We start from the raw sequence: 26,796 nt of genomic DNA on the forward strand, positions 1-26,796 counted from the left end.
GGTTCCTTTCTGCTTGAAACGGTCCAAAATAACCTTGAAATTTTCAGATACTGAACATCAAATTGCAAACGAAAGCGTCTAAAAAACGGGAAGAATATATTTACGAATTCCCGAGAAGATACGCTTGTTATTAAAGGTAATATGACAACGTCTGTGGGTTCATACGGCGTTTTTCCATAACACGCCGGAGTAGCTTCATTTCAACGTGACGTTTACTGCTGGTAGAGCTATGACCTGCTAATATAGCAGTAACTCCATTTGAATATGACTTGTGGTTCGGACATGTTCTAATGCGCCTCGTGGGTCACCCCAATATGGAGTTACTGTTCTTTTGCGTAGCACGGTAGTAATCCGGCCGTTCTGACGTTTGCCCGGTAGTCCGCGGCGAGCACCGTGACATCTCAAAGGTCGCGGGTTCAAATGCGATTGATAGCTCTATCCGTTGGATCGCGAGCGATGGCCAAGCCTTCGCGCGAGTATATAGTTTTGTTGGTGTTAGTGTGAGACAGCTCTGGTCGGACATTAAAGCAACAGGCGCGAATGACAGGCGCTATTCAGTAGCGGTCTTGTGGTCATAGGCGGAGAAGAGATATTTTAGAGATTCCCACACTAAAAATCTCCACGCAAGCTGTTGGTTCAAAGGTTTATTCTCTGTGTGACACATAAGTGAGAAATTCTAGGGGGGGGGGGTTACCTCTAGTAGCTACGCAGCCCGACCCCCACTGCCGTGCTATGGAAAAACGCCGTATGAACCTTCAGGCGTTGCCAAATTTCCTTTCATAAAACGCGAATTTCCTGGTGAATTCATGATTATTTTCCTCCCAATTTTTTCAGATAATTGGTGTATAAGTGGTATTCATTTCGTCACATTTTACATTTCAAGGGGTGCTCTAAGAAGAAAATTTCACGAGGAAACCAATGAAACCACTTTTAGAGCCTCAAAGTTTTGTATAAACGAAGTTATAAACATTTAAAGTTGCCAAATTCTGTCCGACCTCTCCTACTGACTCGATCCACTGTGCGGCGCTCGAAAAATAGATACCTCTCTTTGACTCCTGTTGGCTGTCATGTTCGCAGAGGTCACATTTCATTCAAGAAAATGTATTAATGTTCGATCGCAAAAATTTGCCTCGAGTATCGCACACTGTCTTCATGAATGAACCAAAGTTCAATATCCGAGAGGCGTAGGGAAAAGAGCATGCGATTTGTGATATAATGCGCAAGGAAAGTAAACGAAAAAAACTTGTCTCTGGCCGGTGGAAACGTAGATGCTGTCCACACCGGTCTCATCACACTAGTTTACAGGTTTGTTGAAAAGAGTTGACCCGTGCAACGACTATCTCCATCTCGGATCTCCGGAGGTATTTTCGGGCTGTCAGCGATGCCCACTGCGTTAACAAGCTCGCCGGCAGGTCGACATTTTAATCGGGGCAGAAATGCGAAACGACGAGAAACGGGGGACCCGGGAGAAATAAACACGATTGGAATGGCATATTTATGAATAATATAATCCCTACCAGAAGGTGGTTTATTAGGGTAATTATGTAAATATTGGCAGTATATTTTTCTAATATGGCTTACATTGAATTTTTAATACCCTCTCGCTTGGTCCGCCGTTCTCGCGTAGTTCCCCAGGCGAAAGAACGTAACCAACTTTCAACGTTGCCGAACTTTCGCTCACAAATTGTATTATTACCAGGGAATTATAAGGTTATTACAGCTGAAAAAACTGTCTGATTTTACCACTTTATCACGCGTAAAAATCAATCAAAATCCGGGCGGAAGTCGCGCAGTCTTCTGTGAAAAAATTGAAATGTCTGGGTCAATTTAGCAGTGTTCGGATGGCGTTACGTTCCTTCGTCTGGGAAAATGCGTTTTTATCTCCCTCATCTGCGAAAATAATTACGCGATAACTCCATAAAGCGCCTGAAATATGTTTATCGCTCCTGTTAGTGTGACCTTCAGGAGGCCCGACGTTGTTTTGTTTTTTATGCTCGCCAGTCCTAGAGAACTTCGGGGAATGCAGCTAACACGGTAACTTAATCGCAAATTGCAGGTCGCACTTGTACGGAAAGCCGTAAAAACCGGCCTAATCACCGTCGCTGCGGATGTCGGAGTCGCGAAAAATATGTCACTCTTGCTTTTCAAACTGTCGTTAATTTGAGCCGTAATCGTCTCGCCGAGTGATCTCATGTCTCCACGCCTGATTTGAAATTATCGTCACCACATGTCTTTCACTTGGCGAGAGATCTTTTCTCTCGATGATCAAAAGCAATGAACGAGTGTTTTAGTGTGGATATCATGTAAAGCGGACTGCAGGGAACATGACGAGTCTTGTTAGGAGAAGGTTAAAAGTCCTGTCTCCCGTCAATGTCGGTTCACCGAAACAACGAACGTCGAAGCAAAAGAGATGCTGAAATTGTGTCTCGCTTGAATGCAAGAGGAAAGAAGTCAGAATTATATTGTCAAAGCGTGATTCGAGCGAATAGAGCCCCTAAATGAGAAAGTGTGTAAAATATGATTCTACTGCGAAGTTTTCTGATATTTCTTGTATTCTGCGTGAAATTTTGATGTAGCTTCACGTCTCATAGTGTTTAGATTCGAAGACCAGCCAATGATCTATTGTGGTGGTTAAAAACAAAAATTGCATCAGTAGAGCACAAACGGTTGAAAACTCTCTGGAGCAAATATTTTGAGCCGAAAGAGGTTCGGACTATGCACCACTTCCCGGGAAATCAAATTTTGTGATAAACTAACATTTTTTACTAGAAAAAAAAACTGATAACACCAGAAGAGGTCTCATTTTGGAATAAGCGCAAATCGAGCCGAATAATTTTGGGGTTGAGGGTTGAAAATAGACCACTGTCATCATTTTCAACATGAATGGGGCTTTGTTAAGTGAGGAGAAAGATAGAGTCGTCCTTAAGGTGACTTTACGTCAAAATAAAAAATCAGTCAACACGTTTTAAAAATCAACTACAATTTTTCCATCATCAATCTGCAGGAAACTAACATCTGCGCAGTTGTCCGATTTTTGAAATTCGTTCGATATTTTTTGTAGATATATCGAAATTTAGGCAATTTTCATCACCCTAACAGGGTCTAGCAGAGTGTGACGTAATTTTTAAGGGGAACCATGCGTGACGGGGGTCCAAAACTCTGAGTAGTGACGTGACGTAATTCATGAATGACCCTATCCCCAACTTCCAGCGTGCAAAATAACTGAAGTTAGTAAGGGCTCTCAGAAATATTCCACCCCGAAAACCCGATCCATTTTCAAGGGTCGGATATTCCACCGCCGGGAAACGCTCCCGTGCTGCCGACACACACCGCCGTGCTATGTAAGAACGCCGTATGAGCCATCAAAAGTTGCCAAATTTCTTTCGAAAAATCATGAATTTTCAGGAAAATTTTTGAACACTTCTCTTCCAATTTTTCGGAGGGTTTCGTTCTTGATTTGATCTAAAACGTCTGCAAATTTGAAGGAAAAATAGTCATGGCTTTCTTCAGAAATAAACTTTTTCTGAGAGGAAATTTGGCAACATTCGAATGCTCATACGTCGTTATAACTAAGCACGGCGGCACAAGATACCGTGGCGGAATCGCGAGTATCCAGAAATCTCATTAAATCCGTTTCAGGCGCCGGGCGCACCACTCAAAAGTAAATAACGCGTCTAGAAGTCGAGTAAATGCAGCATTTCATCACCGCGCCCCAAAACGACTTAACTACCTGTTGTAACGGACCTCTATCGGGATTGCACTACATGCATTTCACGGCTCATTCGAAAGTGGATGCACGCGTTTTTGTCGGCGCAGCGACGATTCCAAGGTCCGGAGCTTTCCCGAGCACATCCATCAAAAGCGCGGTGAGTGGCTGGATCCAGGCATGCAACCCCCCGTGAAATATTCATTTCAGGGAAGTTCATCTGTCGGAACCGGAGGGAGGGGGCGGGGGATGAAGTGGAGGATGGGGGTGTTACGTCAGGTGCGTGAGTCCCTCCCTGGTCGGACCGTGTTCGAAAAATCGCAGTCGGACTTCACCTGAAAACATTTTCGCTGCACTGCGCTGCCGTCTCCATGGTTGCAAAATTGCACAATGAAAGGAGAAATGAAAGTCATCCTTCGGTTATTTCGATGAAATTGTACGGTCTTCTCTTTTGTGATTACTTTAAAAATTAGCTCGGCTATTGGATCGAAGTTGTGTTTGAAGACAATTCGGTTGAAAATATTCAATGGGGAAATACATATTTGTGAAAGGTCATCGGACATGATTAGAAAAACGCTTTCGACATTTTTCTTAACATTTTCGGTAACGTAGACCGATTACTTGATGGCTTTACATATGAGTGCTTCACGAGGACTTTTTCAGTTCGACGTTGAAATACGTTAGAATAAGGGCAAAAGAATAAATGTAAAAAATAAACCCAGCATCTTGAAAGGTTGTGAACCTTCAAAGACCACTTGGGATGCCAACTTCCGCTTTGCGAGTCCGCTCTCTTTGATATTGATGATACAAATAATTTTTGGTGGAAAAAGCGAGGGATGGAAAGTGAAAACTTTCGTCAGGAAGAAAATTAACTAATTTGAAGTTGACGGAGCGAAAGGGGTAAGTTGGCTTGAAAAAAGGTAGAGGTGTAACGACTTCCTCCCAGTTTTCGTTCTCTCTGATGATTTGATAAGAGGATCAATTTCTCGATCGCGATCACAATAGAGGGACGTGAGTGCAAAAAACTAAAAATCTAAATTACACAATGAAGTAACAATTCTTATCAAAAACATTTTTTTGGACTGCTAACTTTTCCCGAGTGAAATCAACAGGCTGACTAAAGCCTTCGCAACTTCCCACCAAAACTTGCGAGTCGCGAAAGAAGGCAACGCTGGTATTTGAGCCTGTAAAATAGACTCAACATCCCATCTGTTTCCCCCATCAATGAATAATGGCCTTTCCAATTTTTATTCGCTGTGTCATATTTTCCATTTTCCTACTTTCCCACTTACCGGCAACTATTGATTGACCAACCCCACAAAGCCCCTCGGCCCTCCTATGCTACACCCTCGCAAGACCCCTCTTCTGGTTTGTCGGAAATTGTTTCAATTTATTACTCGACCAGCATATGCTCACTTTTTTAGAAAGCCGTGCTTTGCGAGATAAGAACATTTTGGTGTAAGTTACTTATTTTCCTGAAAAATCGTATGCATCACTCAATTCTTGGTTTGAGCTGAGAATTTATTTTGTCATCCTGTTACGACCTAAGAAGTTAACAAATCATGTCAATCCATCAGTAAAAACAGATGTTATAATTTACACACAAGCCGATATCTCCTCGGGCCGAATTTCGTCGGCTCTTTCACATGGAGGTGCAACATCCATCGATGATTCCGAACCGCACCACCGGCCAATCAGAAGCGCGAAGCCGGACTTAGGTGCAGTCGAGACTCGCCCCAAGTATATTTAAGTGCGGTGGATGGACCGACGAAATTCGGTTCCTTTTTCAGGAAAAAATCGATTTTTGATCGACGAAAATGGTCTCTAGGCGAAGAAAAGTTGAATAAAATTCAACCTGCGTTCACTCACTTCTTGACAGAGTATTAATAGAGATTGGCACTCTGTTCTCGATTTATGTGGATCAGAAATTGGAGATGCCTCTTAATTTTGATGGGCAACATTCACCGGTCACATCGATGTCCCATTTTGATTGGCTTATTCTGATCGTGGGGATATAGAAACAAAATAATGAATTTTTCGTTGCACGCGAACCGGTTCCACCAATTTGGATACAACACGCAAAAACTCACCCCTAATCTCGCTTGAAAGCTTTCCGCTTGAAAAATAAAACTTCAAGGATTAGGTGGTGTTTAAGTTTTTACGAGTCAAAATTCCATGAAAACACACTGATCCGATCGTCAAGAGGCAAAACGTTTGCAAGAACGCATACGAGTGCGGGACGGTAGGGAGGGGGGGGGGGGGGCTCGGGAAAGCAACAGCTCCCGACTTATTTCCCGATTGAAATGAGGAACGGGAATAAATCTGCCCAACTCGGGTCGGCGTGGAAAAGCGGGAGAAAATGTGGAGGCTCCCGATAAATCTTGCTACAAGTCGAATTTACATAAGTATCAGTCCCGGCTCTTCCTTTTCCCGCTCTTTTGTACATTTTTATCTCAGATATTTATTAGAGCAGTCTCACTAACTCGGGGAAACAATAAAAAATAAGAGAAGGAAGATGGAGTTGTAATAAAAAAGGAGATTGAGCGGAGGCGAAGGGAATTGTTTTATCGATTGGCCGAGGTCTCGTACTGAGGGGTTTTGTTTTGTTGTGTTGCGGGGGTTTCCATTCGCGGATAATAGTGCGGACCGGATTCGTGGGCCTGGTCCCAATCATGATTCTTGCAATTTGGCAGCACCGTTTTCCTCCATTACAAGTGATGTAAAATTATCGATCTTAAGTTCTAGGATCGATACACTCTAGAATCTGAAATAGATACTTATAATGGATTTCAAAAGAAGAATGCTGTCAATTAGTGAGAGTCGCCACTGACTGCTTGCTCCTCAATTGTATATGTATTGTTCTAAATAAATACTACTGAATTTTGATTATACGCGGGATTAGTAAATTGCTGACTTTTGTGTTTATCAGTACAAATCAGCGCGATCCTCATTGGATCGCAATTATTTAAAGCTCTAAAAAATTGATTTCTCTACTAGCATCTTTTCTTTTTCTTCATTTAGTATAAATACATGATTGCATAACCTCTTCACCACATGAAAGTCTGACATTCTTAAAAAAAGAATGAAAGGAAAAGAATTTGATAAAAGAATGGGTTTAATAAAGATAGCCCCAGACAATACCAGACATAGTCGGATACTTCATATACTTAGCTCCCGAAGTGGTAGAAAAAAGCTTAGAATTCTTCATTATTTCATTGACGGTTTTGTATGGATAAATAAAACGAAATCACACAAATATAGTTGAAACATGTTCAGACTTACAGGATCCAATCACGCTGAGGAACATGAAAATTCTTAACAAAACTATTTCTTACCTGCGAACAAAAACAAACGGTGGATTTAAGACAGTGAATGATAAATTTTCAAAAGTATATAGACATGTTTCCATTTTATTGCCGAGAAGTCTGTCTGCAGTCTGAATGAAAACGTCGGAACAAACCTGCTTTGAGTAAATACAGAGACGCACGACGGAAAACCATAAGTAACGATCCTTCAAGGGCTAATACCCTCGCATCAGCAAAACGTCAAAATTAATGAACGGAAAATCATTCTAAGCTAATGCAAATTCTCTGGCTCGACATTTTTCAAACAGAAAATTACAATCCGTCTTCATTCTCTGTTCCCGAGAACGCATACCCCAAGAAAAATCCCAAAGTTAAGTCTATTCTCGTAGATGCCCACTTCGTGATCTCTCGAAAACAAGATAGACATGAAGTCCTCTCAAACGACATTGGAGGGACGATCCCCGAGCAGCGCTAGACTCGTTGAATCCTTATCGATTGCCCATAATCGATATATATCATCACTAAGATAGGAATCTATCGATCAATCATTCGATATACATCGATTTATCAATCGACTTGCAGACGTTTTCACAAGGGTAGGTATTAGAAGACAAGATATTTTAAGCTCTCAGATCCGAGCTATCATTACGCAAGCCGCTGTCAATGCGGTGCAGGGCTCTGAACCAAAAACGCCGAATTTACGTAAATTTTACATTGCAGTTACGTTGTTTTTACTCAAGACTATGTGGTAGGAGACACAGCAACAATGACGCGGGGGTGCAAGTCGCGTCGAGTCGCTGAAGGGGGGGGGGGGACAGATCTCACTCGGATGCAAATTGCAGAGCAGACTGAGCTTCAAGAAAACTTTTGCCCCCCCCCCGTCCCCCTTCCGCCCCCTCCCCCGGGATCCCAGCTGGGAGCCCTCCCCGCGGGGTTACGCTCATGAGGTTCGACTGATTACAATTTATGTATTCATGTATAATTCAAGCGTTACTGATTCTTATTTAACAACACCTATCTCATGTCTACGGGAGTTGGCGCTCTCTAATTGATATTCATGCAACTAAGCCCGTACAAAGCAATTCGTGAATGGGACCTACCCCCTCCTCTGTGCCCCGGCGCACCTGTCCCCCGTTTTTCCGGCCCCCGAACAGCCCCCCCCCCCCCACGGCGGGTCTGACGTCGTGCGGTACCGCCGCGTCTGCCGTATTAAAAGCTACTTTCGCGTGCCTCCGGGCGGGACGGAGAGTGTGATGAAGAACTCTTTCAGTCGGACCCAATGAAATGGTAATCGGCCATGCTCGGAAAAACGTCGTATGAACGTCCAGATGGTGCCAAATTTCATCCGATAAAACGCACATTTTCTCGAAAAAGCGTTGATTTTTTCTCATGTATTGTTTTTCAGGATTTCGATCATAATTTAATCTAGTACACTGGAAATTTTCCGGATGATGAGTGTAGTTTTGATGACAACCAATATTTGATCAAAGGAAATTTGGCAACATTCGAAAGCTCTTACGTTGTTCTTCCTTAGCGAGGTGGTAATAGAGTGCGGGGACGATTTAAATCGAAGGTTTTGTGTGCGAGCTGTTGATATTTTGCCTCGTAAAGAGTAAGCTTAACCGGCAGGGATCATATTGGTCTACATGAAGCAAAAAACACCTACTTTTCCATGATTCATTTTTGAAGCGATTATCTGCATAGGGAAACCAACGGCATATATACTGTTTCTAAAATGAGCCAACCAAGTTATTTCTTTTCGGCGTGATAACTGATACGGTCAACATAATCGGCTACAAGGTGCATGGATTCACGCTGCGGGATCTATTTCGCATTTTCTTTGATGGCGGTTGCTTCTTTTCTACGGCTAGGAGGGTAAATTAAGGGAGGGAGTGAGCTACTATTGTTAATTTGTCTATTTGGCTTTCTATTAAAAGCATGTAATTCAACGGATTCAAGTTACATTATGTACACCTCATGTTATTTATGTTAGCGTATAGAGGCGGTTTTGCATTCTTGAATTGCCATGAAGATTTCTGCATTCAGTTAAATGGAAGCGTAATCATGCCGCATTAAGAGGGGGAATGTAACAGAGTCTGTTGGTATTCGTGGTGCAAGAATTTACATCAAATTGTTCAAAAATTTCCTTACAATTATTTTTTTAAAAAGCACGGGAACCGTTCTGTTCTTACATCGGTTACTTTCCACAGGTGCTTACCTTCCCATTTCCAGATAAAAGCATGAAAATCAGTTATAGCATGACGCACTCACAGTCACACACACATGATGGAATTTTTATGCCATGGAAAAATAATCTCCAAAAACCACTGGAGTGGAAAATCGCAAGGTTTACGACTTTCAGAAGCTCAAATGGGCGTATTTAAATCAAAATAAACTATAAACATAGGCTTTGCGTACAGGATAGTGCAGCTCGGCATAATACGTCCGAATATAAAATTTCACGATCATGAAAACGTGATAGAATTGAGCGCATTAATCCTACATTCTCCATTTACATCTAGCGCTCGGAACAAATTCTGCCAACCGATTTACAAGCAGACCCTTTGCCCCCTCCCTCCCCTCCCCCATTAACTTACAATTAATCCTCGTTAAATGAATCCCATACGATAAGCCCCGATCAAGGGTCGTAACTCTTTTTGTTTCAATTATTATTACATTTCAATCCGTCGGAATGTCGATTGACTGGAAAATCCGTCGTCCGTCTCACGAAAAAGCGTAACTACATTTTAATGTTGCCAAATTTCCTCTCGCATACTGCATTTTTACGAGGAAAATTGTGGGCCTTCTTTACTGAAAATTTCATCGATTTTTCCTCTGATCTTACGCAAATACCAGAAAAAGCTTTGAAAAAAATTGACCAGGTACATTTTTGTATTAAATCGAAATATTTGAGCCAATGTTGCAACCTTGGAATGGAGTTGCGTTGTTTCATATGAGAAACGACGAATCATGCGACAAACAAATCCACGATGAGGATATAAAAAGTTCTAATTTCATCTCCGGGGAAGAATCGGATCAGTGGCGATGCGTGAATGATCGGTAATCGATATTTCCTCCATTTGAAGCTGTGGTAAAGAATCGATTATTAAGCTGCTCGTTGCGAAGACCCTATTTATCGATCCTGTTCCATAGGTTTAAATGGCAGATCAATCGGTATATCGCAAAGCACGCCACGCCAATGAAACGGATCATCATATGGACGTATTTCTGCCAAACGGAACTATGTGCATTACGATGTGAAGCCTGTTATGCATATATTCTTATGGGTCTCAGGGTCATGTCTTAATGCATATAGTTCCGTTTGGCAGAAATACGTGCAAATGAGCGTTTGAACGTTGAATCCGTTTCGAACTTGGATGAAACGAGTCGCTGCAGTTGCAATCGAGTCCGGAACCGGGCTTTGCACTTGTTGTTTTTTTTATGTTTGCTCAATACACTCGGGGGCCCCCATGTCCGGAGCTCAAGATTACTTTTTAATCACTTTGTTCGCAGCGAGAGAAGTGTGGGGAGGTGTACGGGGGAGTTAGCCGGTAATTTCAAACATTGAATAAAACAATAAGCTCAGATTCCCGCGTAGGAAATTCGATGGAACTTTTCCGACGGGGCCCCGGCCCGCTAACGGCGGTTGAGCAAACAAGAGTTCCGGCATGTGCAAACAAGAGCAACTCCGCGGATTATAATCGCGCGCAGTTTGCCTAAATCCTTTGGCTGCTCACGTCGCGTCGCGTCGGACGCGAAAAAAAAAGAAAAAAAGTCGGACGGGGAAAAAACACACCTTCAGCGGACCTCTAACGCGATGTTTTAGCAGGGTTAACATGCCGCAGCCTTTGAGCTGGAGAGCGTCTGGCTGCGGGGTCGCCAATTTTGGTGGGGAACGTCGAATTTGGCGTGGAATAGATATTTTGTTCCCGGGCGGAAAATGCCAACCCGTCCAGGGCATAGGGGCCGTTCCTGAAATTCTTCTGAAAGCACATTACATGAGGAAAGACTGAAAAATGGTCCAGGTTAACAATTGAATTTTGGACAATTTTGCTCAGGACTACTTTTCATCAGTGACTCTGTATACGTTAGTTGGAGCAAGGACGTGACTTGGTGGGGAGATTTTTAGTTTGGCATTCTTTTTTGACATTTCAGTAAATTTTGATCAACTACAAGGAATTTCACGAGATTTTCCAAAGTTTTGTCCTCTTCTCCTTTACGCTTGAATTAAACTGCAATGACTCCTCCGCGTCTGAAATGCAGGGGCTAAAAATTCGTATCCATCCTACTTCAAGCTTTCAAGTAACTTCACTGGGAAAAAAAAACACATTGGATCTAGAGTCGAGACTCTTGAAAACATTGACAAGAAAAAATACTCTTGATTCAATCGGATTTTTGCTTGAATCAAAACGAAATCCGTTTGAATTAAGAGACTTGGTTCTTGATTTAAGCTAGATTCTGATTGAATCAAGAGTACTTTTTCTTGTCGATGTTAGTCGAAGACTCTGGACTCTAGATCCAATGTGTTTTTTTTTTCCAGTGTTTAGTAATGAGTATTGAGATTCACAGCAGCTTTACGAGTGCGAAAAACTCAGCGTTCCTCACATCAGCATTGCAACCTGGCCTAGGTACGGGGTTTCCGGTTCAGTTTTCTGCATTTGATGGAAGGATGCAGGATGCAAAGCGGAAATGCCTGTGAGGAGTTCCCGGTTTCGCCCCCCACACGGCACAATCGCCAGATCGACACACAACCCGCAATTCCCAACGGGATCGTCGCGGGATTAACGGCGAGACACGGCAACCCTGCTCTACTTGAAACAATAATGAGCTCTGAAACTTTCGTCGGGAAAGTTGCGCTTCAATCACAGGTCACGCGGCTCGGGTTTTGAGGAAATATGGCTTTTCACGTGTGCAATTGAGAAGTTCTCCGCTGGAACGGGGGAGTCTAGGTCTGCTGGGAATTTTACCTGTATTTTCAGGGATTTACCCATGGCTTACGGAGAAAGAGGTTTTTCACGTCCTTGCGCGGGAGACTAGATGAGCATAGGAGAACTGGAATACAAGGATACTCTTTTATGCATTACTTTTGCGGTGTTTGATAGCTGTGAATGGGTCAGTCGCGCTGGTCACAGAATCGTGTTTTGATACTAGATTCTAGTAGATTAGCTAAAAATAATAAGATCCGTCCAAACCGCAACTTTCTACGTTCAATATTAACCGAGGTATCGCCCTTTTAAAAGTCGGGTTTTTGACGTCATCCACCGCGGTAGTGGCACCCTTGGTTTCTTCCACCTTGCTTACGTCTGCATGTGTGCCTCCCTAACTCATAAAACCAAGGTGGAAGAAACCAAGGGTGCCACTAACGTGGTGGATGACGTCGAAAACCCGACTTTTCAAAGGGCGATACATCGGTTAATGTTGAACGTAGAAACTTGCGAATTGGACGGACCTTATTATTTTTAGCTAATCTACGAGAATCAAGCATCAAAGCACGATTCTATGACCAGTGATTAACTGACCCACTGCGTGAGGCACTAATGTCTACGTGACAAAAATGTCTGCGTGATGCCTTTAAACCTAGCTCTCTAGGCATGATCACTAAACCAGCTTTCCCAAGAAAATAAGTGAATTTGTACGTTTTCCATCGGTTTTTTTTACTATTATACTGGAAAAAAGTTTCTTGAATCCAGGAGCTAGACTCTTAAAAAAATTGACAAGAAAAAATACTCTTGATTCAATCGGATTTTTGCTTGAACAGAAGGAAATCTGCTTAAATTTAGAGGCTTGACTCTCGATTCAAGCAAAAATCCGCTTGAATTAAGAGTAGTTTTTCTTGTTCATTTTTTAAGAGTCTGGCCTATGGATCCAATATAATTCTTTTCAACGTATCCAACAGCAAGAGAAGAATCAGAGAACTTTTCAACGATCTCGATGCTCGGGAATCATCAAAATTCATAGAGGAAACAAATAAGGGTGAAAATCGTACAGATAGCACAAAAAGTAACGCTTTAAAAATAAGACATAATCCTTAGGGATTATAGCCGCATAAAATTCCGAAAAAAATACCCCTGATACAAAATTCATGGTGAAAACAAATAAGGGTGAACATCGTGAGCTACGCTGGACTACGCAATGTAACACTTTAAAATAAGACATAATTAATTCCAAAGTGATCACAGCCGCATAAAACTCCGAAAAAAACCCGATTCCAAATAGATAAAAACGCAAACTCGCAGGGGAAGCAAAATAGAACCAGTTGTTTCGCCACCCGAAACCTCGGAAGGAAGCATAAAAAAGATTGAGACGAACCACATGGATCGACCGGGCTCGCGGGTCGACCCGGGGTGAGAAAATATAAAGAGCCGTCAATCACGGAGTATGTGGCTCTGCTTAAGTAAACACGCCGCGGGAAGAGAGACAGTCTAAACAAATTTACGGGGCCCATTCTCGTTGGGCCTTGACGTTTATGATCCCTTGACTCCTTAAACCGATACACAAAAGCGTTTAACCTATCTTCGACCCATTTTAATTCCCCTAAACACCCCTAGGAAACGTGGACTCGTTTCTCTTCGTATAGGGGTAGGAAAGATGCACGATGCACGCTCCGCCATGCTGAGTTTTAAAAACACCTTATAAGCCATCAGACGTTGCCAAATTTCCCTCGAAAAATCACGAATTGCCAGGAATATTCGTTAATATTTCTCTTCCAATTTTTCAAAGGAATTCGTTCGTAATTTGATCTAAAATTTTGAAAATTTCAAGAGATAATTTTTAAAACTTTCTTCAAAAGTAATCCTTTTATGAGAGGAAATTTGACAACATTGAAATGTTCATACGGTGTTTTTAACCTAACACGGCAGCGCTGCACGCTGCATTCCACCATCGTATAAATGAACCCTTAATTGTCAAAAACAAACATCTTCATTTTTAGATGAACCCCGAACCGCATAAAGTACGAGCTATATAGGGCCCATCTGGAAATTATCACGAGCCCTTTCAGCGAGTATAGGTTTAAATTAGGGCGTGAGTTATTGCGGAGCGGTGGGGGAGGTCGCTGGGGGGGGGGGGGGGTTGTGCCTGTGCCCGCATGGGTTTCGGTCCGGATGAGATATACTGGTTCCAAGCACGCATCGTGTGACAACTGCGCTCGGTAATTGGGTTTAAGAAAACGTGACAGGTACTTTGCGGGTGCTCTGCGCTCTTGAATTTTTGAGTTATGTTTGCGGCACTGGATCAGGCGAGGAGGCGAGAAAAGTGAGATTTTCGAGGTTGTGAACATTGTCTGAGGGCATGGAATGAATAAGTGGTTGAATTAGACTGTATCGAAAGCCCAGTCTGGTATATTGAGATCGAGACGGCTTCCTGCCGTGATGAGAGGACATTTTGAATGGGATTACTGGTACACCCGCCCGCCGTCTTAAAAGCAATCCGTTCGATTACCCCGAGGGAGACGGTAGGGGTAGATGTAAGAAATAGCGTCGAACATAGTGTGGATGTTAGGAAGAAAAATTACTGTTTTTAACAATGAGTATAGAATCTTAGTGGCACGACCAAACTTCAGCGGACGCATCATAATTTTACAGATGACGGTTTATTAATGTGGGATTTCAGGTTAAGGGATTTACCTAATCGAGCTATGATGCTGAGGATCATCATCCTCCGGGGCAAGGGGGAGCTGCGGGGAGATTTTTAAAAATATAGCCCCACCCAGATTGAATTTCAAGCATTTTAGCGTACAATTTGGGCATTATTTGAAAGTTGAAAATCGACGAATCTTCCTTTATCGTAATGTTATTTTAGTGTGTGTAGTAATTACCTTTTTTTTCTCTTCCTCTTTCTTTCTCCACTTCTCTCCTTCTTTAATTTTTCCCTTTTTGTTCGTGGAGGGGGTATGGCATCCTCTGCGGACTGTTGTTGAAATTCATGGACAAAGTTATACACAAAGGAGACAAAAAGGATCCTATTGGTGGAGGCGGGTGGTTGCAATAGACATGTGAGCTAGATAACAGACTAACTAACGGCATCTCACGAGAGACCTTATGGTTAGTCAATCATATACCCCCTTAATGTTTGAGAACCACTCATTTCAACCAATAGGATCGCTCCATACCCCCCAAGTCTTCTTTATCTATCGCTTTGCCTATCAATTTCAACAATCAGCCCGCTGGATCCGCCACTGACGAAAAATGCCAACTACGATCAATTTCGTTCGTAAACGACCTGCATTTTTCATACGACTGCTGATTCTCTACAGTCAAGAACAAGATGTTCACGTTTACCGAGCCCTTTTTCCAAGCTAATATTTTCTCCTGGTTCTTCTTTGACGTGGACTAAGGAACTGGCGTTTACGAGTTAGTCCGTTTGTCGGGAATTGAAGATCGGGAAAGGTTCACGGCACGCTTAGACCTTTACATGCCGATGCCAGATGCTAGTTAATTATGTATTTTTGACTTTCCAGTGGCAATATTCAGGGAAATATCGATGATTTTGATAAAAACGGCGTCAGCGGCGCGGACCGCAGCCGTGCAAACTACCCATACGGGCTGAAGCTCGCTCTATCATGGGCTGCGTACGATCGGAGCCAGACCCAGAACCCACGGGCACTCACTACCACGATCCAACTAGTCAGTGCTGATCATGTTCCCAGATAAATTTTCGACATCTCAGGCTTCTACAGCATCGTTGTCGGATCGTGGCTGAGCTGAAAATGAAAATCTCTTCAGCTTTGAAGTGTGAAGTGATTTTTATAAAAATTTCAATGCGTTGTTCAAAATCGAGGAATGAAATTCGGTGTGGAGTCAATATAGCGCCAAAAACCCCGAATAGTATGAATGCGAATGGGGAGGAGGTTCTGATAGTCGTTTCCTTCAACCTGGGAGCACTCCCAAAATTTCAAGTCTCTAGCTCAATTTCTCCAAAAGTTACAAGGGTGATGATTGCAGGCTGATTAGTGAAATTGATAGACAAAGCTGTGGACAAAGAAGACACAGCCATTTTATTGGCTGAAACGGGTAGTTCTTACAGACTAAGAGGGAAAATGATAGACCAACTACTATAGGGTCTTTGTCGGTTCCCGTTACTTAGTCAATTACTGACTGCCTTTGTCCATTGCAACCACCCACTTCCACCAATAGGATCCTTCCAGATCGAGGGGTGACGAACAATGCTGCCTAACTAGTAATTCTAGCAAAAATGAGGTAGCGACTTTGCATTCTACAATATAAAATACGCAAGCTGATAATTTTATTTTTTCCCAATTCTGTTGAGGAGCGCTGCAATGACGCTATAATGTATAAAAAAGTTCAAATTTAAAGTAAAAATTACAAAAATGTCGAAGCTTTCTCTTCCTTTTGCAAAATCGTCAGTTTGCTGATAGGCGATATTGTTCGTTATCCATCGATATCCATTTTGTCTTCTTTGTCTACAGCTTTGTCCATCAACTTCCATAATGAGCCGCTGGTACTCATGATGCAGAACTTTTGAATCACCCTGCATTAGATCAACATTAATCCCTATTCCCTTTTCCTTATTTCCGTTGAAATCTGGCAAGGATGTGGGGTCCCGAGCGTGGGCAGAGGATCTCGAAGCTCGGCTCTGCGGGGCCGGTTGCGCGGATCCCCCAAACTGGTTATTTTTTGTCGGGGCTTGTCGACATGGTTTCGGACATACGTCATTATGTAAACACGGGCGATCCGCTCGATAATTTGTTGATAGCGGCGTTACACGGCTAGTTAGCCCGGGAAAAATTCGTCTAGCCTTTCCCTTCACCGGACGGAGCTTTATCGTCCGGTCATCCGCAGCCGCGCCACCGGGCCGCCACTCCCCGCTGCTCAATGTCTGTCGTCCGTCTCTCTTCGTGCCTTCGAAGCTTCGGGTGCGAGGAGGATGGAGAGAGGGTGGTGCCGCCTCTGTTTGAGGCTTTGTTGAATGGCGTAGCCTGTGGCTCTGCGAGGTATCAATATAAACAAGGTAACAAGTTCGAGGAGTTCGAGGTAATTTGAGCCTTGTTCCCCACTAATTTTGTTTTGTTTTTGTGTTTGGAGTCAATAAATCGATGGCTAAAGTGGGAAACCACGTATCTTCGTTTGCGATGTTTCAGACTCGCTGTCAGTCGCGTGGCATGCTTTGCCATGTATCGATTGATCTGCCTTTCAAACCCATGGGAAAGGATCGATAAATGGGGTGTCCGCAATGAACACGTTAATAATCGATTCTTCACCATTAGCTCCAAATGGGGATACATCAAGAATCGATCATTCACGTCTCGTCACTGGAGAGTTTAGTGGTTCAGCATCTTGAAAACTAATAGGTACTTTTTTCTTACTTTTAATGTGATAAACTAACTTTTGATATTGATTTTTCGTATTAAAAGTGATTTTACGCAAGAATATAGATTTTTTCTGAGCATGTATGTAAAGTAAGTTGCATATCCCGGTGATATTGAGGAAGCATGACAGTTATCGCGGAGCGAGGATGCGAAGCTTGGAACACCTTAATAATCGACTCTTCACCATCGATAAACCATTATTCTCGCTTTGCCACTGCTCGCTATCATTCTCCATTTTAGTCATTAACTATTGGGGGAATTTTCTGAAATTTTACGTTTTCAGCATGAATGAATGGATGGATGAGTCGTTAGCGGAGATTTTGAAACACCCCAACCAAGAAATGCTGTTTCTACACCTAGCGTTTCGATTATTGATCATCCAAGTTAGCATCTTTGGACGGTACAAAGGCAGAAAATGGCATCGATCACCTGGATTGCGTTTTGCAAAAAGGAACCATTTTAATGATGCTAAGATTGTGCAACTTCATCTTTTGCAATAAAATTGCAAAAATCGTGAAAAACTATGACATTTAGATGGTAATTTTTGTCTTAAACTTACAGTTTTTAGCAAGTAAAATAGGAACTATTAATGGATAATCGGGTATTTCCTCCAAGACAAAAGAAGTTGCACAATCTTAGCAACATTGCAATGCTAGTGGTTCCTTTTTGCAAAATGCAATCCACCTGTTGCGAAGATTTTGAACTTGTGAAGATGGTGCACAGTGAACGAACCATAAGTACGCTCTTTCTATGAAGCCACTGAACGAAATTGAGGCAACCTCTGGATCACCTCGATTATCGTGCCGCTAATAAGAGACCTGGTCAGGCAGCGACCATAGTGCATTATCGTCCTATTTATCCACAGCTTCCCTATAGTGCACCGAAGCTCCTCTTGAGCAAATCTATCCGAGCCATCAATCTAGAGCTCCTCTTTTAACACACAAGTTCGAGAGAGACAGACTGATTCGAAATATCACTGTCTTTCTCAGACCAGTGAGCCCGAGGTTCGGAGCAGAGACAGCTTATCAGATGTGCTATCGATCGCCTGGTGGCAGGCTCTTCGTCTTCAGAAACGATGCGCATCGGAACTCTCGTTTTTTCAGTTTTTTGTGCCCTATCGGGGCTCTCTCATCTCGTCGAAATCCCCCGGCCCTCGCTCGGACACGGGGCACTCCCTAGAAAAATCAGGATCTGGCGAAATCGCCCCCGGCGGAACCGAATTCCCTCCGGTGCCTGATTCGATTAAAAGCGTCGGGAATAAATTAGACGCGATCTCGTCGCACGATGGGGCTTTTCGAGAGGTATCTCGAGCACTGGGAATTGTAATTTTCAATAAATTTTGGTCTGCAAAATGTAGAAGTATGTTTTTTGGATAGTGGAAAAATTTTGTGTTTTAAGTTAAAAGTTAAATGTGTTTAAGTTAAAACTTTAAAGTTAAATTCTTGGATAGAAGTGGATCTTTAGCTGGAGGAAAAACTGTCCTTGATTTTGAATTGAGAAGAATAAGGGTGACTAGTTTTCCAGGACTTCCAAATTACCTGAATTTTCCGAAAGTTCCTAAAATTTTCGAAAAGTAAGTTCCCCGCACGGTCCCGCAGAAAAATGTCCTTACCCCTATAGGTTTGGACAAAATTCCCTGCCTTTTTAAGGCCTTGTGATCTCGTCGCCCTGAGAATGTGTTTGATCACATAATTTGTTTGCCTACAATATATTTTTTTTGGTGGTGCTGATATGCAAATTTTTCGGAGAACCCGTAAAATATGATGGCGATGAAAATTCTATAACGTGTTTTACCATATCAATAAAATAGCACGGTCTTTCTCCTAAAAACCAGCCGAGTTATAAATTTGTAGGATACCAAAAGGTTTAAGGAATAATAAGATAATTTCTGAAACAATGCAATTGTTAGTCAAATGGTGTCATGAATGTCTTGATAATATTAATTTTTCAACGCAACACCGGCGGGTCAGACTTTTGAGCGATGAAAATTCTAATTTCATTGAACATTTCTTCACTCTGAGTAACACCAAAACCTTTAATTTATGGGAACTGATAGTCAGCTCACTGCTTCAGTGCTCCGTCACGACATGGCAGCAATGGAGTCCTACCCATGAATTCTTCGGGATTAAATTAACTGAAATTACAGGTTCGCATACAAAATGCCAAAAGTAATTTTTCTCCCATTCCTTAACAAGTTATTTTGTCTGAAGACTAACCTTTCACGTCTTGGCAACGGGAAACTTTTTCAAATACGTCGTCGTGTACTCACGATCGCAGGAGTAATACATCACACGACTCGAATGGTCAGTAGCGGTGAGAGCGTCATTATTGTGCAAATCCCAATATTGATGATGGTCAATGTGCCATATGCGTCACGGTTATATCGTATAACTCTTCACTATATCTCCAATCTTCGTTTTGTTCTCATCGTGTAGACATTGCAAAAAAGCTACTATCTTGGCTGGAGCAGCCTTGAACAGCTTACGCAATTGAAGTCACACAATAGAGAATTTGCAGGTGTCTGAAATTTGATGAAATTTCGTGTCTCAGTGGAAACTATACCGAGTGAACAAAACACGATGATACCCTTGGTTCATGAATTGAACAATTATTGGAGAAGATATGACAAAATGATCTGACCTGCTCAAAAATGTGCGTTTAAATGGGAAATGCCGCCAGATGGACGTCACTAGGCGGTGCATTTTCTCACTTTAAAACTATTTTGATACAATTTACCATATTAGAAAACAAATTATAAGAGTGCGTATCGTGATCTTTAGAGCATTTCAGATGAAGAACAATAAAATTTTGAATGCAAAATTCTCCATTAAGGGATATGACTCCAATAATTCAGGATTAACTGGGGATAAATCGTTGATAATTCGGAGATGAAACGGGGTAAAATTGGGATTAATCAGGACGTAAAGGTTTTACTAAATTGTCTTCGGTAACTACTTGTCCCGTATCGTATAATATTTCTTAGTTCTAAAGTATTTGCAAGAAGTTTCCTGACAAGAAGGCTACGTGAACAAGATACGGAGATGCCAGCAAATAATGAAGTAATTTAGACCTTTCTCAACGTCAACTTGGAAAAATGATTGAACCAAATCGAGTGAAAACAGGTGCTCAAAGATAACTTGACACCGTTTTGGTGTCATTTTCTTTTCTCAAAAATGCGGAACGGCAAATACAGGTCAACCATACTACGGACCCTACGTTTCCGTAATTTGCTTAAGCCAGTAATAAGACACACCCCAAAGTATGAGAAAGAAAGGATGAAAAAACCAACCCTGCTCCCTAAAAGTGCGAAAAGACACCATGGAGCATAAATCCAACATTTGACAAGGAAGTATCAGTGACATGCGCCGAGACCCTTCTCTCCTTTCGTTCCTGCATGGTTGTGTTAAAAACACAGATAAACAAGTAAAAAAACAAATTTACGAGGGAAGGAAGGGCAGGGGAGAGAATTCACGTGTCTTCAGCCCTATTTCGTTTTCATTAACACAAAATACACGATCAACTTTTTAAAAAGGAACTTGTTAATTTCCACGTGAGCCACGAAGTGTTTATATCTTAACGGTCCTTAGGGATCACTTAAAAACGGATGTGTCCCTTTTTAGAAAATATCACCTCATAATTATGATGCATTGCTAAGGTGGAACGCAGTTGAGCATTCGAATGTTGCCAAATTTCCTTCGAATATAACATTTACTTTTAAAGAATTTATGCTTTTTGGTTCTTGATATTTTTCGATACACTAGATCAAGTTACGAATAAAATTCTCGGAAAAATTATAAAAGCGTCATAACTGGCAAATTTTATGGGGAAAGAGAGAGAAAGTTTTTGAGAGGAGGAAAATTTACTTGAGAGAAGAGGAGCAAAATTTCCAGAGGTCATCTCGAAAATGTCCTAAAATTCGCCGTTCCTTGAACAAGGAACGTATTTACATCACGACATACAAAATTCTACTTGCAAATGTATTTTCAGCAAGAAACTGTTACGCATTACTGACTGAAAATTTCGCCGATATTCCTGCGGTTAAACGCAAAAATTAGAAAAATTTTGAACAGAAACTGCGCAGTCACATTCTTTTGAAAAAATACCGTCTCAATTTAGCAACTTAGGAATTAAGTTACGTTCCTTCATTTATGTGTACAACAATTTGATAAATATTGACTAGAACAGCCCTTAAAAACTGGCCAAATCTAAAATGCAGAACGAGAAAATGTCCTCCCTAAATGATAGTCCTGGCCGTTTCTAAACCTCTGACGAAAATTTGATGTTTAACACGAGAAATTTACCAACGTCTAAATGTTCACACGACGTTTCTCCTTAACACGACAGAAGCACCGAGGAGGGAGGTGGGGAGAGGCGCAAGATGAAGAACTTTGGAGAAGATCCCAACAAGACGTTTCGAAATCCGACGAGGGGCCAAATCCCGGGGAGGGGCCCCCCTTCTCCGGGTCCTCAGGGACGCACGCTAGTTTTGACGAGGTTCGAATCGGAGATCAGGTTGTATGATTGATACGAAAAAACGCAGCGGGACCGGGGCAACGTAACGTAACAGGAGCGCGAGCCGCATTCACCGTAATCTGATCAAAGGACCAATTCCTAATGAGAGACACATGCTGACGCTCATCGCGGGTTGACATAATTGCGCCTTGAAGGGGCGGGCGGGGGCAACCAAAATAGTCGCCTGAGGAAGAAAAATCGCTGTTATTTTGACCCGCCTGCATGCCTCCGTGAGGAGGTTGATCCGTCGCACCGGTCGGTAGTGGATTTGAGGATGAGATGATTTTGGACCCGCGCAGTCGAAATTCATGACAGGGAAAAGTTTTAGAGGAAAATTTCTTCAGATGCAACGCTAACTTGAAAGGCAAAGATGGACTTTGTTGATGATTTCTCTCAGGACTTGTTCTGGGTCAATTTCTCGGAAACGACAGACTAATTGGATTAAATTTTGGGATGAGAAACTACAATTTTTGGCTCATAAATAAAAGCACCTATCAGCGTAGGGAAACGTTGTTTCTACAGTGAGCCAGAAATTTTAGTTCCTTATTGGAAAATGCAGTCCAATTAACGAATCAGAGGTAGGGATGGTTAAAATTTGTATAAAAAATTTAATTAGGAGGAAAATGAATCCTGAATGGTTTCATGCTTAAAATAACTTCCAATGACATCATCTGTGCTTTTAACTCTCTTTTGGTAACTCTGATTTTCAACATCCCTTTCCCTGAGCCAGATATGGGTCCGGGTGCTATGGAAAATATTGGAGAAAAGAGTGAGATCATGTTTTAGGCCAAACATTTTCCTCATCCTCGGAAAGAGGGTGGATGGATCTGATAATGTTGTAGGCCTGGACCGTTTCGTCATGGGTCCAATAATTTCGTCACTTACAAAATAAAAAAAAGGGAACAAGGAGCATGCGCAACACTCGTTCTTCTTCGCCGCAAGCTCGTTAACAAATCAACCACAAGAAAAAAAGTCAGAAAAAAGTAGTCTTTTTCGAGCCGAGGCCGATCCGAGTGCCAAGTTTCCACGGGGGAGAGGGGAGGGGGAGGGAGGAGGTGGTAATGAGAGGTTGCCGGGCTGTTGGCCGATTTGATGGGTCACGTGTTGGCAGCGGAGGCCGCTAATTTCGCTCCATTCATCCGCCACTTCTGAATGGTATTCTTAGCTGGATTGTTGAATCCCAACCAAAGAATGCCCCGCACTAATTTTGCCCGTCCAGTGAATGGGCTCGCTGCAACTAACGCAACTTCCAGCCGCAGCCGGGTGACGTTCAAGTGCACAACGTCTAAAATCTGTGCGCGATGGAGAGGAAAGAGCTACATTTTTCATCAATTCTTTTTTCAGCCAAACCGAAAAGCAGGTTCGAATTTTGATACTCATTTGATGACCGATTTGAAAAAGGGCACACATAAGTGTGCGGCGTCTGCTACAAGATTTTGCAGCCTCACGGTCCTATTATTACACTTATCAGGGCCGTCCTAACAAAATATGGGCCCCGGGAAAAATAAAGGTAACGGGGTTTTTTTGGAGGGGGGGTGGGCTGGGAGGAAGCCCCGCCGGAAAAGGGTGGGTACTCCTCCGGAAAATTTGATTATTGAAGATATTAGTGATTCAAAGTTAGTGAAAGGGTCGGTGACTCAGGACAGCTAAACTGATTGGAGATTTGCAAAATTTCCTTGTAAAAACTTATTTAAGGGTGGCAAATGAGGGGACAGTGAAGAGAGTACACCCTTTGAAATTTCACAAAAAATCCTTTCCAGGGACATTTTTCCAGGAAAATTTGTGTGACTTCCCTAAGTTCTATATCCTTGCTCCTTCACACGAAAAGAAGTTGCTCCCCTCAAGCGTTTACTAAAATTTTGTCCCTGATTGAATTAATAAAGCCTCTTACAAATTGTTCCTAACTATATTTATAGACGGTTAAATTAGAATCCAAGGTGAAAATTGCCGTTTTACCCTAACCTCGTTCAATATCACCAATCTTGAGTCGTAGATCTTTCATACATTGTGCCTGTCACCGCCGAGCAGCAACTCGCGGCATTTTCATCTCTCAACACCCGCCGCTTTCGCGTCGAAACGCGTCCCCGTCTTTCGCGAGCACCCCCCCCCCCCCTTCCAGAAAAAGCCAAACAATTTGGAAAATTGCCGTTCATCCGGATCGACAATTCTTAAACCGCGACCTATTATTAGCCGCTTAACCGAGCGACATGACATGAACATCCAGGGGAGGGAGCCGAGGGGATTGGATGTCTTGTCAAGCCTCCAACTAATTGTTTAATCAATGGGCTCGCGTTGAAAGTTCGCGATGAAATCATTGGCTGCCACTGACATCAAGCTCAGATCCCTCCCCGGTAAACGGCTGAGGAGCTAGATACTGTGGCTTGACTGATGGTTTAAAGAGGGAGCTTCAGCACGAATAAACTAGGAAGGAGGGTCTTCTGGCCTCTTTGCGCACCGAGAAAAATCTATGGCTTATAAACCAATTGGTGGTTCATATGGAACACCACTAATAGGGAAATACAGTGTATAATACACGGAGAAAAACTCGTGCGTGGACCCGAAGTTGAGGTCATATGATCTCTAAAGTTTCGGATCAGTATCTAAAACTTGAGGTCCAGCTGCCGAAGTTCGGGTCAGACATATGAAGTACCTCGGTATATACCGAAAGGTTTGGGTCACACATCTGAAGTACTCCGGTACATACCGAAGTGCCTCGATGTCTGACCCGAACTTCGGCAGCTGGACCTCAAGTTTTCGGATGCGTGATCAGAAAACTTCAGATATCCATATGACCTCAACTTCGGGTCCCATGCAGAAGTTTTTTCTCCGTGTAATAGCATTCATACCTCAATGATGGTATACATACACCTTCGTATGGTATTACTACCTTAGTAGGTTCACAGACCGAGAATAATAGTTCACCTACCAGTGATAGTGGTGTTCCATATGAACCACTGATTGATTTATAAAGCCATAGCTTTTTCTACGTGTGGCCTTTTACCTCATTGGAAAAAAAGTCTCTTGGATACAGAGTCCAGACTCTTAAAAATTTGACAAGAAAAAAATTCTTGATTCAATCGGATTTTTGCTTGAATCGAAAGCAAACATCTTAATTTACGTGGATTTCTTTTTGATTCAACCAAAAATCCGATTGAATCCAGAGTATTTTTTCTTGATTTTTTAAAGAGTCTGGACTCTGGTCTGCATCTACTGATGAGGTCTAAAAAGACCCCAAACTTTACAGATCTCTCGGCGTGACCTCAACTTGATATTCCACGACAAGCTGCCTGAGCTGAACACTCTGCCCCCTGACTTACTAGTCTTGTACTCATTAGAGCTCAACATTTTGACTCTAATTGAACATGTTTTACACTTTTTGGCCTTGTTTCACCCCGCAAAACGTTGTAGACTCAGCGACTAGTTTTACACCACCTTGTTACATTCAACTGAAGTTTCAGATGTTTGACCGAACTCGACTAGTCTTAAACAGATGCCATCCGAAATCTTCGCGATAAACCGTGCTCACCAGAAGTGCGTCTTACAGTGAAAGTGCTACAAAATGTTTGACTCTAATTGAACATTTTTTAACCTTTTGGCCTTGTTTCTCCCGCAAAACAGTGTAGACCCAGCACTAGTTTACCACCTTGTTACATACAGCTCAGTCCACGTTTCTAAGTGTTTTCCCTCGATTCTTGAAAAATGCCATCCAACATCTTCGCGAAAACCCGCACTACAGAAAGTGCGCCACGTTTCCTACTTGAACTTTTCTCACACTCGATGAAATAAAACTTCTGGAGCGCGAATCCTTTGCTCGCACGTACTCGCATAAAAGCTCTTCGTTCATTGATTCATTCCATCTGACTGCACGCTCCATGTATGACCCGAGTTCTGATACGAAAGCGCTCCTCACGGCCCGACCGACCCGGGGCGCTGCTCCTGTTACCCCCGGAACGAAACGGCTCCGAATCCTAGCACTCTTGTAAATACGTACTTAAGCGCACTTCATACACCGCTCCCCACCCCACCCCACCCCCTTCTCACTCTCCTTACCCCTACCCCGTTACTGCATCGTTCACACTTTTCCCATCCGGGCAAGTAAACACGTTGCCCGAAGTCACGTGAGCGTAAACTGAATTATGCTGCCGTGCTAAGTAAGAACGCCGTAAGGAAATTAAGATGTTGCCAAATTGACTCTCATAAAAAAAACAATTATTTGGAAATTTTACACAGATTTTTTCTTGAATTTTTCACAAAATTTCGTTCAATTTTTTCGAAACTGTTTCTAAAAATTTCAAGAGAAAATATTGGTAGTTTTTTTACATAAATGGGTGTTTTATCGAGAGAAATTTGGCAACTTGCAAAGGTCCGTGCGGCGTTTTTCCCCAGAACGGCAGTATGCTCGCGTAATGTTTATATTAGTGATTAAATCGTCTTATCAGTGGGGAACGCAGCGATGATCAAACTCTCCCCAGTTGGTCCCGGCGTGTTTGCGCCGCGTCGGTTTGTTTACCCGCTTTTGGGGGGTAATTTATCGTTTTTTATCGTGTCTAAGCTAATGATCCGGAGTAAAGTATTTCATAATTCATCCCGGCAACATTAGCGCCGGGGGACGCGGGGGTGCGTCGAGCCGGGGGGGGGGGGCGAAGGAGTTTAGAAGTGCGCTCACAAATCATTGGTCACCGCGCCGCGGGGTCGAGGGGGGGCGGGGGGGGGGGGCGGCGGAAAAAAGTTCCCAAGTGTCGTGCTGCGATATTGTATTTTAATCACAGAAACATAGGCTCGTCGGGCCGGTGCGTCGTATAAATCAGCGGGCACGATTATTACAGTGTCTTCTTAATTTTTCCCCCCTGGTTTTTCCCCCTCCCTCGGCGCGGCCGACCGGCGATTTTAAAAGTTGGAAATTGCGACTTTGTTCTCGTTTGTCCCTTGTTTATGGCACCGATATT

General features: G+C 42.7%; 1 protein-coding gene across 1 annotated transcript in view; it reads right to left on the bottom strand.

The window, feature by feature from the left end:
• The window catches only part of LOC109042976 (discoidin domain-containing receptor 2), a 594,631-nt gene that overhangs the window by 241,619 nt on the left and 326,216 nt on the right, over positions 1-26,796 (bottom strand).

Source organism: Bemisia tabaci, chromosome 6, assembly GCF_918797505.1.
Source record: "Bemisia tabaci chromosome 6, PGI_BMITA_v3".
Classification (NCBI taxonomy): domain Eukaryota; kingdom Metazoa; phylum Arthropoda; class Insecta; order Hemiptera; family Aleyrodidae; genus Bemisia; species Bemisia tabaci.